The sequence below is a fragment of the Mixophyes fleayi genome, chromosome 2 (assembly GCF_038048845.1).
Source record: "Mixophyes fleayi isolate aMixFle1 chromosome 2, aMixFle1.hap1, whole genome shotgun sequence".
NCBI classification, from domain to species: domain Eukaryota; kingdom Metazoa; phylum Chordata; class Amphibia; order Anura; family Limnodynastidae; genus Mixophyes; species Mixophyes fleayi.
In genome coordinates this window covers 145,007,347-145,023,213 of record NC_134403.1, presented here as the reverse complement: position 1 = coordinate 145,023,213, position 15,867 = coordinate 145,007,347, and the positions used below count along the sequence as shown (strand labels likewise).

Below are 15,867 nucleotides of genomic sequence, written 5' to 3'. Positions count from 1 at the left end.
TTATTTTTCGGAAATAAGAACTGAGGGATTGAATGAGACCGAAGGCAATTTAAAAGCTTTGGCTGTATCTTTAACTGGATTATTCTCTGGAGTTTAATAGTTAACTATGGGAGTACGCCCATCTAGTGTCATAGGAGAGGGGGAGGCTATAAGTGGGATGGGCGGAGAGTTAATCAGTCTCTGCAGTACTGGACGTTGATGGTTATTGGTTCTTGGTAGCATGAACAAACAAATGGATGCTATTCAGGATGGGGCTGTTATTGGCGGCTGACATGGCTGTCCGTGAGCCTGGATGGAGAGTGGCCGTAAAACGCAGTACAGTCGTCGGCCAGTGGTTTGGACACATATTTACGGTATTGGGCACAATGAACCCGCCTCTCTTCGAGTGAATCGGCTATAGTCTCAATACAAGTACCGTCCCTGTGGGTTGCCCTGTGGTTGCTTTCCGTCTAGCCCAGAGGATGGGCGGGTTCTGTAAAACCAGGCTGCGGTGTCCCGCTGAGGTAGATATGTTAGCCCCGGGGTGTGATTGGTTGGTCCCCCACTTGAACCCAGCAGTTTGGTTGTTCCCCAGTTGATGAGGTCCCAATGGTTAATGCTGGGACAGTTGGGTTTTGCCCGGCAGACGTCGGACTGACTGCTCTATTCTCCACCACCATATTTAAATAAATCATTTAAATTTGCCACACTCAGGTCTCTTGTTGTTATTTAAGGTGATAGTTAAATAAGAGTAAGAAGGTAAAGGAGGTCAAGATATCAGCCATAAGCCTTTTATAGAAACAGATATTATTCACAACACTTTATCACACTATGATATAGAATAATGCCATTTTAAACTATATTTGGCTCTCATATGAAAACAAAAATAAGGATAATAGATCAAATTATATCCAAATCACTTGGCAAGCTTAGCAGTTGTGTATATATAGCTGTGTGCCATGCGGTCAGTTCAGGACTCTAAGGGATAATGTATGATCAAATAATTGCAGGGTTTCTACAGTTAATCATAGCCCAAAAGTTTTTGAAAGACAAGTCTGATGTAGCTGAAAGTACTGTAGCAGAAAATTATACTAAATGTCCAACGCTGTCATCATGGCAGGATGACAAGTGATTTCAGTGGCTGAGTTAGCTAAACTCTCTAAACTAAGCTGCAAAAACACCTTGTTATTCTTTACTGTTTCAGGCATTGGAGTCCCGATACAGCAGGCTTTGTAGGTGTTATTCTTCTTTTAAACTTTTTATTCACAGGATGGTTAAACAGCCCAACCTGTACAAAATAAACACCATAGTTAATACAGTAAAACTCATATTGAGATTCATTGAAGAGGGAAGTAATAAAAAAACAAACAATAAACTTCAATCAAAATAGGAAAAATAACTATATTAAATCAGATACTGCTCTAATTAAGCAAGATCAGGTAAATTAATAGACTAGGATAATTTCGGGAAGTAAGGGGCACCAAGGCATTAGTAGGGTGATGCTCTATACAAATTGACCAGACTTTTAGATATCTCTTCATACAACCTCTATTAATAGGTTATTTTTTTCAGAGGTAGAGCAATAGTAATCACATTATGAGATCACACTGTGAACACCACTTGATCTGAATTGTTGCCCTTTATTATTTTAAATGGATAATGGACAATGAGTGCTGCCATTTTTGTTCTTCTATTAGTTTGAAAGAATGATAGTGATTACACGCTATGTATTACACATAGCACTGTGTGTGAAGGACTGCATTCCACATAGGAATCAATCAACGATCCCAATTTAAGCTTCAGTCATCATGCAGATAATATGTCTAGGAATTTACTCTAAAAGGGTAATTCAATTAGACACTTCATGGCGGAGATTTTACGTTGCCGGCAATGTGCGTGGCACGATGTCCGCGCGCCACATCACCGGCAATTGAATCTTTTCTCTAAGACAGAAATGTATGCTCAGGATTTCTCCAATTAATGGCATTTTGTTTACTGTAGAAACTTAAATGGTAATAATTGTTTCAGCTGTAGTGCAGACAGTTTTAAGAATCAAGGGCCAGATTCATTAAGGATCTTAACTTAAGAAACTTCTTATTTAAGTCTCCTGGACAAAACCATGTTACAATGCAAAGGGTGCAAATTAGTATTCTGTTTTGCACATAAGTTAAATACCTACTGTTTTTTCATGTAGCACACAAATACTTGAAAGCTTATTTGTACACTGAAATTTAAAGTTGATATTTGTGTGCTACATGAAAAAATTGTCAGTATTTAACTTATATGCAAAACAGAATACTAATTTGCCCCCCTTGCATTGTAACATGGTTTTGTCCAGGAGACTTAAATGAGAAATTTCTTAAGTTAAGATCCTTAATGAATCATGCACCAGGTCCGAAAGCTGAATAGCTTTATATTATATCAGTAATCATCCCAGTATACCAAAAACAATTTTCTCCAAAGCAAGCAATGCTAGGGAAAGTAATTTACCACACTTTTTGGGATGGTAGGAATTTATCATGTGTAATCTACAAGGGTAAACCACATCACCAAATCACATATTAAGTACCTCCAATGATTAAGTATACTGTATGTCTAGGGGGGAGATGAGTTATTTTAAAAGATTTTTGCTACTGTTCTACTGTAAATTCAGAAATATGTTTAATTCATTTTTATTCACATGGCAGAGAATGGTTTGCAAAATTGTTCATTACAACCCTCTATACCATAAATAGAATTTTTGATAACCCTTCTCTCATAAGAAGGTAGTCTATAATACAAAGTAACACTGTAGGTACAGTAGCACCAAGCTTGACCTAGGTCAATGTAGTGTGACAAACTGAAACCTAGATATGAAGTTGAACCTGGTCAAAACAAGGCAGAGAAAAAAAAAATTGTCTGGCCAATCTGTAGCTCTCAAGCTGTTGTGAGACTACAAGCCCCAGCATGCTCTGCCAGCAGATAGTCAGCCGATAGCTGAGACAGTATGTTGGGACTTGTAGTTTCACAACACCTGGCAACCTACAAGTTGGCCAGGCCTGCTTTATGCCTTTTAAATTCATTCAATGATATTTCAGAATACATATAGAAATATGGGTAAAACCATTTAAAATAACTTTTTTTTTACCCTAGAACTATCTAAATTTGAATTAAACTTGTAGAATAGAATTAACAGAGTAAGTATATTTATGATTACGTGAAGGTTCTGATGATATTCAGTAGAAGCTAGTCTTCAAAATTAGGTAAATAGTTTGAGAATTTGAACATTTGCTCCAAAAAAACTACAGACATCGTAGTTACTAGAAATGTAGAAGAGGTTTTCATTCTTTGTTACTGTTTTATATATGCAGATTAATGCTTTTTAGGCATTTAAAAAGCAGTTTGTAGCTCTCAGCATTTCAGTGGTGGCCTTTTGCAACCTGCAAGAGAACTTAAAAAAAAGAATAATTTGGTTTCATACATCTGCTCTCTAATATCCTGATATCCTTACATCCAGGGCCATATTTTCCATTGGGCACAATGGACAGCTGCCCGGGGGCCCCATAGGCACGGCTCTTAATGAGAATAAATAATCCTGCAAAAGAAAAAACCTGCAAAAAAACCCTCCAAGGGTCACTAGCTCTATGTCTATATATCTATATCTTTATCTGTAAACATCTATATATCTATATCTAGGGGCCCCGGTGCACTGCTTTGTCCGGGGGCCCATAATGTTCTTAAGATGGCCCTGCTCACATCACATGCTTTATTAAGTAATTCATATTGAATAAGTAATATTAAAGGTACTCTTACCCTATATTTTGATAATTTTCTCTTTGTGATTGTCTAATGTAATTTTAAAGGAATGACTGTACAAAAATCTATTTTGTTATAGTACCTTACCTAGTTTCTATGATTGTGGTAGTATGAATGTTTGCAGAGCTCACCATTTAGTACAATCCCATTGTTTGCCTTCTCTTCTGCAGAACCCCAAGGCAAAGGATATATATGACAGCATTGGGTATGGCATGTGCTGTCATTGGTGGTGTAAATATGATAGAGAGCAAACAGGTGGATGGGACAACTCCCTGAGTTTGCTTATAGCCTACACAGTGTCAAAATAAAACTATATCTACCATATACGTTCCCTTGTGATAAGCAAACATTTTGATGTTACTATCCCTTTAAAACTATGTCCTGTTTTTATCCTCTGAAACTCTACTCTGTGTATTCCCTTCCTCTCACATTCCTACATTCCACAGTCTCTTATGTACTCATTTGGTTTGTTTCTTATGCATGTGATGAATCTGGAATATTTACATAGAGGCTGTCTAAGGAATGGCCTGTGGTATGCAGATTGTAGAGCAGTATTTTTAAATCAATATTTTTTTAAGCTATATAAACAACTTAGCAATATATCTAGCAACACTGTTAATGACAAATCTGATTTCTTGGAAAACACTATAGAATGTACACTTTAATAAATATAATTGCATAGTGTTTTCACTTTCTTTTTGTCTTGATCTCACGAAATATTAATAAACCTAGTGACTGCACTAACATGCAGGTCCTGGTACACATATACCCAAAGATGACTCTCTTATACTTATCCCAATAATTCATGTTGATTTTTTTCCCTCAAATCCTAATATTTGCACCTGGAAAATGGATGGAAAAGGGGTGGAAAGCAATATGTCATTTGAGCTCTATGCTGCTGGACCCTTCATTGTCATTTTAATAAGAGGTGTAGTTTTTGCTCGCAAGGTACAACCAGTTATCATTCAGTTCCTTGTTTGAATTTGATTTTTTAATGATTCTAAACAATCCTTGTCAAACTGTATGGACACACAAAGTCTTTAATCCAAGTTTCTTATATTTCATCAAACTATATGGAACACTGTATATATGTTATAAAAAATGATACTGCTCATAAATTAAAGGTTAAGAAAGAATTGAGTGAGCCAAAAGCTCTAGTTTTCTTGCAAACTTGAAATAAATATTGCTGATACCTTTATTATTTACAGCAAGTACTTGGCAATCAGGCTGCACCATACTGTACATTGACTCCTGGTTTCTTAACAGCTGTCAGTCTGCTGAATAATCACTTCATTCCTAATGTGCTCTTTTCTCTTATTTTTTTTTTGCATTTTGAGATAACGTAGTTTATTGTGGAATTACTTTATAAATAAAATTCTGAGCACAATTCTAACCGCAGTAAACAATCAATTAACTGCAGTTTATAAAATGAAAACAAATGTCTGATTACAGCACATTTATTCACATAGCACCATTCCATTAAATGGTAAATTTAGGAAAGCCAATGTTAAGAAAAAGTAAACCAATAGTCTTGAACGCGGGGAACAACTCCCAGACTCCAGAGTGAGCAGGCAATACTCCGGGAAGGGTGCTTATCTGGAAGGTGGGCGGGGATGTGCCCGTAGCTTCACTCAGCATCTCCTGGAGGGGAGGTATGAAAATAGGTGAGTATGCTGTAACCAATGGGAACTAGTCAGACATTTGTTTTTATTTTGTAAACACAGGTAAAAAAAATTACAGGAACGTTCCTAATGTTCTCTGGGAGACAATCGTCACCCCCATGTGGTAATTAATACAGTGGATATGTGTGTCTGGAGCTCCTTGTATGTCACAGCATAGCTTATATTTTTGTGTGTGGCTTTTAGGTAGATTTATCAAACCATCTGAAAAAGATAAAGTAGACCTGTGTCCAATCAGATTCTAGATATCATTGATCTAGAGCATCCTAGAAAATGATAGCAGGAATCTGATTGGTTGCTACTCACACATATACATATAGTGTATGTATTGTGTATGTATGGTACATTATGCATCAAGCAGTGTGCATGATATTTGTATGTACTGTATTAGGCATCCATATATAATGTATGTATGTCTATATATTACACTACCACTCGACACAATATTAAAAGTCACGCTATCATGTCATCTACACTACAGTATATTAATCAGGACACTACGAGAATGGGGTGGGACTGCCTCACAATGGAGCTTAAGAATGTCATTATAATGGCATGGCCAGTCTCATGCTAAATACTGGCCCACCTACTGAAATCCCCATCCAACCTCACAGTAGTTTCCTGCACCACTATTCAGTCTGTTTCCTGCATAGGGCAAAGGTGCACAACCTTCTGGTTGAGACTCCAAGTGGGGTCAGATAATCTACTTTTAGGGTCCCCTGGATGTCAGATATGAAATACAGCAATTTTTAAGTGTGAAGACTCTTCCAAACACAAGAAAAGATGAAGTTGAAGGAAAGATAGTAGGAAAAATAAATACTATTATTGAGAAAATAGGGATTCCAGGAAAGACTTTTTGGGGGAGATTCAAATCCCATGTTGTTCTTTAGAACAATGAGGGGCACGTGTCATTACCATTACTAAGGTAATTGATGCGTATTATTATTATTATTTTATTATTATTAATATTTATTTATTAAGCGCCACAAGGCATCCGCAGCGCCGTACAGAGACAAACAAAATCACAATACAATGGGAGACAGCACAGTACAGTAAACACAGCAACTCAGTACGCTCAATGCACAGCTAGAGAGGGCGGGGAAGGGGGAGGAGGGCGCGGAAGACAGGGAGACCCACAGGGGGGAGGAGGGAGCGAGAGTGGACGTGGGGTGGAGGACCCTCGAGGAGGAGGGCTAAGTAGCTGGAGAGCAGAGTTAGAAGTGGTGGAAACAGGAGGAGAGATGGCCCTGCTCAGAGGAGCGTACAATCTAAGGGGAGGGGTGGACAGACAGAGAGACGCAGGGGAGAGAGTGAGAGTAGGGGGACAGAGGCAGAAGATAAGGTAGGAAGTTAAGTGGGAGACAGAAAGGCTTTAAGAAAAAGGTGGGTTTTTAGGGCCCGTTTGAAGCTGGACAGATTAGGGGAAGTTCTGATGGAGGGAGGGAGCTTGTTCCAGTGGAGGGGGGCAGCGCGGGCGAAGTCTTGGATACGCGCGTGGGAGGAGGTTATAAGGGGGGAAGAGAGGCGACGGTCAGAGGCAGAACGGAGAGGGCGGGATGGAGCATGAATAGAGAGGAGGGTGGAGATGTAGGGCGCAGTGGAGTTGGCGAGGGCCTTGTAGGTGAGTGTGAGGAGCTTAAAGAGGATTCTGAAGAGGAATGGGAGCCAGTGAAGGGCTAGGTAGAGGGGGGAGACAAAAGAGGAGTGGCGAGAGAGGAAAATAAGCCTAGCAGCAGCGTTAAGGACGGATCGAAGGGGATCGAGATGAGAGTGGGGGAGGCCAGTGAGGAGGAGGTTGCAGTAGTCCAGGCGGGAGATGATCAGAGAGTGGATAAGGCATTTGGTGGCATCTTGGGAGAGGAAGGGCCGGATGCGAGCGATGTTGCGCAGCTGGAAGCGGCAGGATTTAGCAAGAGAGAGGATGTGGGGGCCAAAGGAGAGAGAGGAGTCGAGGATGACACCAAGGCAGCGAAGTTGGGGGACAGGGGAGATAGAGGTGTTGTCGACAGTGATGGAGAGGTCAGAAGGGGATGGGGTATGAGAGGGAGGAAAAACTATGAGCTCAGTTTTGGCAAGGTTAAGTTTGAGGAATCGAGAGGACATCCAGGAGGAGATGGCAGAGAGGCAGGCGGTCACCCTAGAGAGGAGGGAGAGAGATCAGGAGAGGAGAGGTATAGTTGGGTGTCGTCAGCGTAAAGGTGGTAGCTGAAGCCGAAGGAGCTGATGAGTTCACCCAGGGAGGAGGTGTATAGAGAGAAGAGTAAGGGTCCCAGAACAGAGCCCTGAGGGACCCCGACTGGAAGGGTGGATGGGGGGGAGAGAGACCCAGAGGTGGTGACAGAGAAGGAACGGTGAGTAAGGTAAGAGGTGAACCAGGACAGGACTGGGCCGGAGAGGCCGAAAGACTGGAGGGTGTAAAGGAGGAGCGGGTTGTCAACGGTGTCAAAGGCTGCAGAGAGGTCAAGGAGGATGAGAAGGGAGAAGTGGCCCCTGACTTTTGCAGAGAGGAGGTCATTGGTGACTTTAGCCAGGGCAGTTTCAGTGGAGTGGAGGGGGCGGAAACCAGACTGGAGAGGATCAAGGAGGGAGTATTCAGAAAGGTAGGAGGTGAGACGGCTGCAGACGAGCCTCTCGAGAATTTTGGAGGCAAAAGGGAGAAGAGATATGGGGCGATAGTTCGAGAGAGAAGTGGGGTCGAGATTAGGTTTCTTAAGAATGGGGGATACGAGAGCATGTTTGAAGGAGGAGGGGAAGATGCCAGTGGAGAGGGAGAGATTAAAGAGGTGAGCGAGGTGGGAGCAGGTGGTGGGGGAAAGTGAGCGAAGGTGGGAGGGGATGGGATCCAGGGGGCAGGTAGTGGGGGGGGGGAGGATAAAATGAGAGAGTGGACTTCCTCGCCGGTGGTGGGACGGAAGGAGTGGAGGGGAAGGTGGTTGGGGGGGAGGACAGAAGAGTGGGATGGGTGGAAGAAAGAGTGGAGGAGGAGATTTCAAGTCGGATGGCCTCGATTTTAGAGGAGAAGAAGGAGGCGAAATCAGAGGCAGTCATGGAGGAGGGGGTGGGGGGAGGGGAGGGGGCCAGGAGAGTGCTGAAGGTGGCAAAGAGGCGGCGGGGGTTAGAGGACTGGGAAGAGATGAGGGATTTAAAGAAAGATTGTTTAGCGAGTGAGAGGGCAGAGCTGTAGGATGAAAGGATGAATTTAAAGTGGAGGAAGTCAGCCAGGGAGCGGGATTTTCTTCAGTGACGTTCGGCGGAACGGGAGCATTTTTGGAGGAAGCGGGTAAATTTGGAGTGCCAGGGTTGGGGTTTGGAGCAGCGGGGGTGGACGGAGTGGGCAGGGGCGACCGCGTCCAGAGCGGAGGTGAGGGTGTGATTGTAGAGGGAGACCGCCTGGTTGGGGCAGGCCTGGGAGGAAAGGGGAGAAAGGAGGGTATCGAGAGAGGAGGACAGAGAGGCAGGGTCAAGAGCATCGAGGTTGCGTATGGACAGAGTAGGTTTGGGCAGGGGGAGGGGAGCAGGAGAAGAGGAGAGAGAGAAGAAGAGGAGATGGTGGTCGGATAGAGGAAAGGCAGAGATGGAGAAGTCGGAGAGATTACATAGGTAGGAGAAGACAAGATCAAGGGAGTGACCAAGGCAGTGGGTAGAGGAGGAGGTCCATTGGGTGAGACCAAGGGAGGAAGAGAGGGTGAGCAGTTTGCTGGAAGCAGGGTAGGTGGGGTTGTCGATGGGGATATTAACGTCACCGAGAATGATCGAGGGGAGATCGGAGGAGAGGTAGTGAGGAAGCCAGCTAGCAAAGTTGTCAAGGAAGAGGGAGGTGGGGCCAGGGGGGCGGTAGATGACAGTGACGCGGAGATGGATGGGGTAGAAGAGGCGGATGGAGTGAGCTTCAAAAGAGGAGAAGACGAGGGAGGGTTCAGGGGGAATGACACGAAAAGTACAGGTGGAGGAGAGGAGTGTCACGGGCACTAGGAGTCTTTACCCAGGGATCACCAGATGGTAGGCTTACCAGAGCAATGTAGATGGTAATAGGGTACTCTGGTAGCTGGGTGATCACGGAACATGAAATGATGGCCGATGAGATGCTCAGGAAAGTCTATGACTAGCAACACTGGTAATAATGAGGTAATGATACACAAGGAACTGTATGGACAAGGACACGTGAAGGTAGTCAGTGGTCTGCGATAGCAAGTTGTACCACTGCTATAGTGAGGAGGAATGTCCAACAGAAACAAGGAGGTGATGAGAGTCAGCGGTCTGCGGGTAGCAAGTTGTACCGCTGTCTGAGTGAAGGAATGGAATCCAAGTGGAGGTATCCAGGTAGTCAGTGGTCTGCGGTAGCAAGTTGTACCACTGCTATGTGAGAGGATAATGGAACAGGTGATACCGGAAACAGGGATCAGTGGTCTGACATCAGCAAGTTGTACCACTGCATATATATGTGAGGAGGTGCACGGGGGAAGACTGCAACACAGGATATACACAGGCACCTTATACACGATCCACAGTAATATGCACAATATAGGTATATATATATGTAAATGACTGATCAGGTCTGCAATCTAGAAAGTCTCTTGAAGTAGTCCAGCACAATGATAATGCAGTCAATGATGGCAATAGACTCAGCGGATAGCAGACTTCAGAGAGAACCAAACACAGTCCAGCAAGATATGCAATACACAGCACAGTCAATGAGAAGTATGCATACCGTGGTTCAGCAGTAGCAGTCAGATGGGATTGCAGCGGTACCTGAGCGGCTGGAGGCCGACTGGATAGGAAGTCCCTGGATAGGAGAAGCAGCGGTCTAGCAGGTGCAGCGCACAGGTGAGTAGACCGACAGGGACACGAATCCACAGGAGTCAGCAACACGTGGAACTGGACTAATAGGAAACCCAGGAGAATGGAGATGATCCAGCAGAGGGTAGTAGAAGAGATACAAATCCAATGCTGACAGGAGGGTAGAGGCCAGTGGAACACGTGAAGGCGTGGAGAGTGGATCAGCAGGAGATGGACGATAGCGCTGATCACAGCGGCAGGACTCAGCGGCACACGGAGGTAACCAGTAGCAACCACAGGAACCAACAGCGATGGGAAACAGGAGTGCAGCGCAGGGCAGGAGCTGTAGATCACGAAGTGTAGCAGATGGTAATGAAAAGCGGCAGTCTCGAGGAAGTCACAGCAAAGATGAGATGAGAGTGTAGTGCACGGAGGCAGCGGATAGTAATCAGCTGGCAGTCACGATGTTGAACACAGGCGAGTTGCAAGCAGGAGACTGTAGTGCACAGAGGCAGCGGATAGTAGTCAGCTGGCAGTCACGATGTTGAACACAGGCGAGTTGCAAGCAGGAGACTGTAGTGCACAGAGGCAGCGGATAGTAGTCAGCTGGCAGTCACGATGTTGAACACAGGCGAGTTGCAAGCAGGAGACTGTAGTGCACAGAGGCAGCGGATAGTAATCAGCAAACAGACTTGATGAGAAGCAGGTGAGTGAGGTAAAAGCTGGAGTGCACGGAGGCAGCGGATAGCAATGAGCAAACAGTCACATTGATATGAAATAACGTTGAAGTGGTGTAGAAGACTGTAGTGCACGGAGGCAGCGGATAGGAATCAGCAAACAGTCATGATGATACAGTTGATGGTAGAAGTGGTATGGAACCACAGTAGTAGAAGTGGTTTGGAAACCCCAGGAATCAGCAGCACTGAATACACAAGAAATACAGGAACACCTTCAGAGACTCATGAGGAATGAGACTCCAAGATCAGGCAATGTGGTGATGACCACAGGTGCTTAATATAGGGAGGTTGCCTGATCTGCCAATTAAGTTAAAGGGACATACACTGAAGGGTAGGAAAGGGCTGCGCATGCGCAGACCCTCAGGATGGAGGACGGCCACGGTTCCTAAATGTCCGGGAAGAGGCACTCACAGTACGGTGAGTGACAGTACCCCCCCTTTTAAAGGTGGGCACAGAACGCCTGGAACCGGGCTTGTCCGGATTTTTGGAGTAGAACTTCTTCAAAAGAGCAGGAGCATTAAGATCTTCAGCTTTGATCCAAGAGCGCTCCTCAGGACCAAAGCCCTTCCAATGAACGAGGAAACGGAGGACTCCTCGCGAAATTTTTGCGTCTAGTACCTCAGTAATCTCAAAATCCTCCTCCTGATGAACTTGAACTGGCTGCGGAGCTGAGGGAGGATTTGAGAAACGGTTGATAATAAGAGGTTTGAGTAAAGACACATGGAAGGCATTAGAAATCCGAAGATTCTTAGGAAGAAGCAGTTTCACACATACTGGATTGATTACTTGAATGATCCTATATGGACCAATAAAACGAGGGGCGAATTTCATAGATTGAACCTTCAAACGAATGTTTTTAGTAGATAACCAGACACGATCTCCAATTTTTAGTGGTGGAATAGCCCGCCTCTTCTTATCTGCGAAAGATTTATATTTGATAGGTGTCTTCTTTAAACAGGTTTTGACCTGAGACCAGACATTTTTAAAGGTCTGACAAGCAGTTTCCACCGCAGGAACTTGGGTGGGCGGGAGGGCAGGAAATTCCGGAAAAGACGGATGGTGACCGTGAACCACCAGCACTTGACTTTTTGAAGATGACTTCTGAGATCCATCTTCAACGTCCGATGACGTCACGAACGCCCGATGAGGAGGAAGGCGTTCAGACTGAACCTTTTCACACAGATCCGTAGATGAAGGATCCTGTGGAGGAGGCCCTGGTGGAATAGACGAATGCTGTCTTTTGAATGAAACCACTTGAGAGAGGCAACGATGATGACATTCAGCTCCCCAAGATATAACTTGAGAAGTGCGCCAGTCAATCTGGGGAGAATGACACTGAAGCCATGGAAGGCCTAAGACAATCGGACTTGTCGTAACAGGAAGAATTAAAAACGATATCTCTTCATGATGCAGAGCACCAATCTGAAGGGTTACTGGAGACGTACTCTGGGTGATGAGACCGTTGATGAGACGTGATCCATCGATAGCCGTCACAGTAATGGGAGTTTTTAAGGTAATCATTGGTAGAGACCATTGATTAACTAACGATTTGGAAATAAAATTTCCTGCTGCTCCGGAATCAATCAATGCCTGTGACTCAAAGGTCTTGGTAGCAAAGGAAATAGTCACATCAAAAGCGCAGACTTTAGATTTCATAGACGATGGAGAGGACTCCAGGGACCCTAACTTCACCTCTCCAGAACTAGTTAGGGCCTGGCATTTCCCGATCTCTTAGGGCAGGAGCTGAGGACATGAGTGGAATCAGCACAATAGATACAGAGTCTATTCTTGACTCTTCGTTTCCTCTCCTCAGAAGATAACTTGGAACGTCCAATCTCCATGGGAATCACAGCGGGTGACACTGGACGAAATTGAGGGTTAGAGCGAAAAGGTGCTTTAGCAGAAGTCGTTTTCTCAGCCTCTCTTTCACGAAATCTCATATCAACACGATGGCATAGAGAGATCAAATCTTCAAGTGACGAAGGAAGCTCTTGGGTAGTCAGTGCATCTTTAATTTTATCGGAAAGCCCCTGCCAGAAGGCGGCAACTAGGGCTTCAGTGTTCCACTGAAGTTCAGAGGCTAAGATCCTAAATTGAATGACGTACTGGCCTACAGTATGAGATCCTTGTCGCAGACGGAGGATGCTGGAAGCAGCGGAGGTCACACGACCTGGTTCATCGAACACACTTCGGAATGTAGAAATGAATTTGGCACTATCTTGTAATATTGGATCGTTCCTCTCCCACAGAGGGGAGGCCCAAGCCAGGGCTTGTCCTGAAAACAAAGAGATAAGATAGGCCACTCTGGAACGATGGGTAGAAAAATTTTGAGGTTGGAGCTCAAAATGGACTGAACATTGGTTAAGGAAACCCCTACAAGTTTTGGGGTCTCCATCGTACTTTGACGGAGTAGGCAGGTGAAGCGTGGAAGCTATAGACACCTGGGATGGCAATGGGGAAACGGAGGAAAGCACAGGAGCTTCAGTAGTAGCTGTCACAGTCTGTCCAGATGTACCTTGGGAGGTTAATGACTGATAACACTGAAGTAACAGCTGTTGGCGGGCATCCTGTTGCTCCACACGGCTAACCAGATGTTGCAGCATCTCTTTGGCGGTAGGTTCCACATCTGGGTCTGTCATGGCCTGATCTTACTGTCACGGGCACTAGGAGTCTTTACCCAGGGATCACCAGATGGTAGGCTTACCAGAGCAATGTAGATGGTAATAGGGTACTCTGGTAGCTGGGTGATCACGGAACATGAAATGATGGCCGATGAGATGCTCAGGAAAGTCTATGACTAGCAACACTGGTAATAATGAGGTAATGATACACAAGGAACTGTATGGACAAGGACACGTGAAGGTAGTCAGTGGTCTGCGATAGCAAGTTGTACCACTGCTATAGTGAGGAGGAATGTCCAACAGAAACAAGGAGGTGATGAGAGTCAGCGGTCTGCGGGTAGCAAGTTGTACCGCTGTCTGAGTGAAGGAATGGAATCCAAGTGGAGGTATCCAGGTAGTCAGTGGTCTGCGGTAGCAAGTTGTACCACTGCTATGTGAGAGGATAATGGAACAGGTGATACCGGAAACAGGGATCAGTGGTCTGACATCAGCAAGTTGTACCACTGCATATATATGTGAGGAGGTGCACGGGGGAAGACTGCAACACAGGATATACACAGGCACCTTATACACGATCCACAGTAATATGCACAATATAGGTATATATATATGTAAATGACTGATCAGGTCTGCAATCTAGAAAGTCTCTTGAAGTAGTCCAGCACAATGATAATGCAGTCAATGATGGCAATAGACTCAGCGGATAGCAGACTTCAGAGAGAACCAAACACAGTCCAGCAAGATATGCAATACACAGCACAGTCAATGAGAAGTATGCATACCGTGGTTCAGCAGTAGCAGTCAGATGGGATTGCAGCGGTACCTGAGCGGCTGGAGGCCGACTGGATAGGAAGTCCCTGGATAGGAGAAGCAGCGGTCTAGCAGGTGCAGCGCACAGGTGAGTAGACCGACAGGGACACGAATCCACAGGAGTCAGCAACACGTGGAACTGGACTAATAGGAAACCCAGGAGAATGGAGATGATCCAGCAGAGGGTAGTAGAAGAGATACAAATCCAATGCTGACAGGAGGGTAGAGGCCAGTGGAACACGTGAAGGCGTGGAGAGTGGATCAGCAGGAGATGGACGATAGCGCTGATCACAGCGGCAGGACTCAGCGGCACACGGAGGTAACCAGTAGCAACCACAGGAACCAACAGCGATGGGAAACAGGAGTGCAGCGCAGGGCAGGAGCTGTAGATCACGAAGTGTAGCAGATGGTAATGAAAAGCGGCAGTCTCGAGGAAGTCACAGCAAAGATGAGATGAGAGTGTAGTGCACGGAGGCAGCGGATAGTAATCAGCTGGCAGTCACGATGTTGAACACAGGCGAGTTGCAAGCAGGAGACTGTAGTGCACAGAGGCAGCGGATAGTAGTCAGCTGGCAGTCACGATGTTGAACACAGGCGAGTTGCAAGCAGGAGACTGTAGTGCACAGAGGCAGCGGATAGTAGTCAGCTGGCAGTCACGATGTTGAACACAGGCGAGTTGCAAGCAGGAGACTGTAGTGCACAGAGGCAGCGGATAGTAATCAGCAAACAGACTTGATGAGAAGCAGGTGAGTGAGGTAAAAGCTGGAGTGCACGGAGGCAGCGGATAGCAATGAGCAAACAGTCACATTGATATGAAATAACGTTGAAGTGGTGTAGAAGACTGTAGTGCACGGAGGCAGCGGATAGGAATCAGCAAACAGTCATGATGATACAGTTGATGGTAGAAGTGGTATGGAACCACAGTAGTAGAAGTGGTTTGGAAACCCCAGGAATCAGCAGCACTGAATACACAAGAAATACAGGAACACCTTCAGAGACTCATGAGGAATGAGACTCCAAGATCAGGCAATGTGGTGATGACCACAGGTGCTTAATATAGGGAGGTTGCCTGATCTGCCAATTAAGTTAAAGGGACATACACTGAAGGGTAGGAAAGGGCTGCGCATGCGCAGACCCTCAGGATGGAGGACGGCCACGGTTCCTAAATGTCCGGGAAGAGGCACTCACAGTACGGTGAGTGACAAGGAGGAGGCCAACTCCACCGCCAGGGCGGGCACCAGGCCTGGCGGAGTGGGTGAAGGAGAGGCCACCATAGGAGAGGGCAGCGGGGGAAGTAGTATCAGAATCGGAGAGCCAGGTTTCAGTAACGGCAAGGAGTTGGATAGAAAGAGGTCGTGGATAGCAGTCAGCTTGTTGCGGACGGATCTGGCATTATTACTGTTAGTATGGTCATTTCAATGCTGGTTTTTGCTCACATCTCCCTGAGCCGCGAGAAGAAATCCGTGTTAA

At 45.4% G+C, this 15,867-nt stretch overlaps 1 protein-coding gene across 1 annotated transcript in view; it reads left to right on the top strand.

Annotated features, from left to right (window-relative positions):
- The window catches only part of AFF3 (ALF transcription elongation factor 3), a 317,828-nt gene that overhangs the window by 241,478 nt on the left and 60,483 nt on the right, over positions 1–15,867 (top strand). The window lies entirely within an intron of this gene.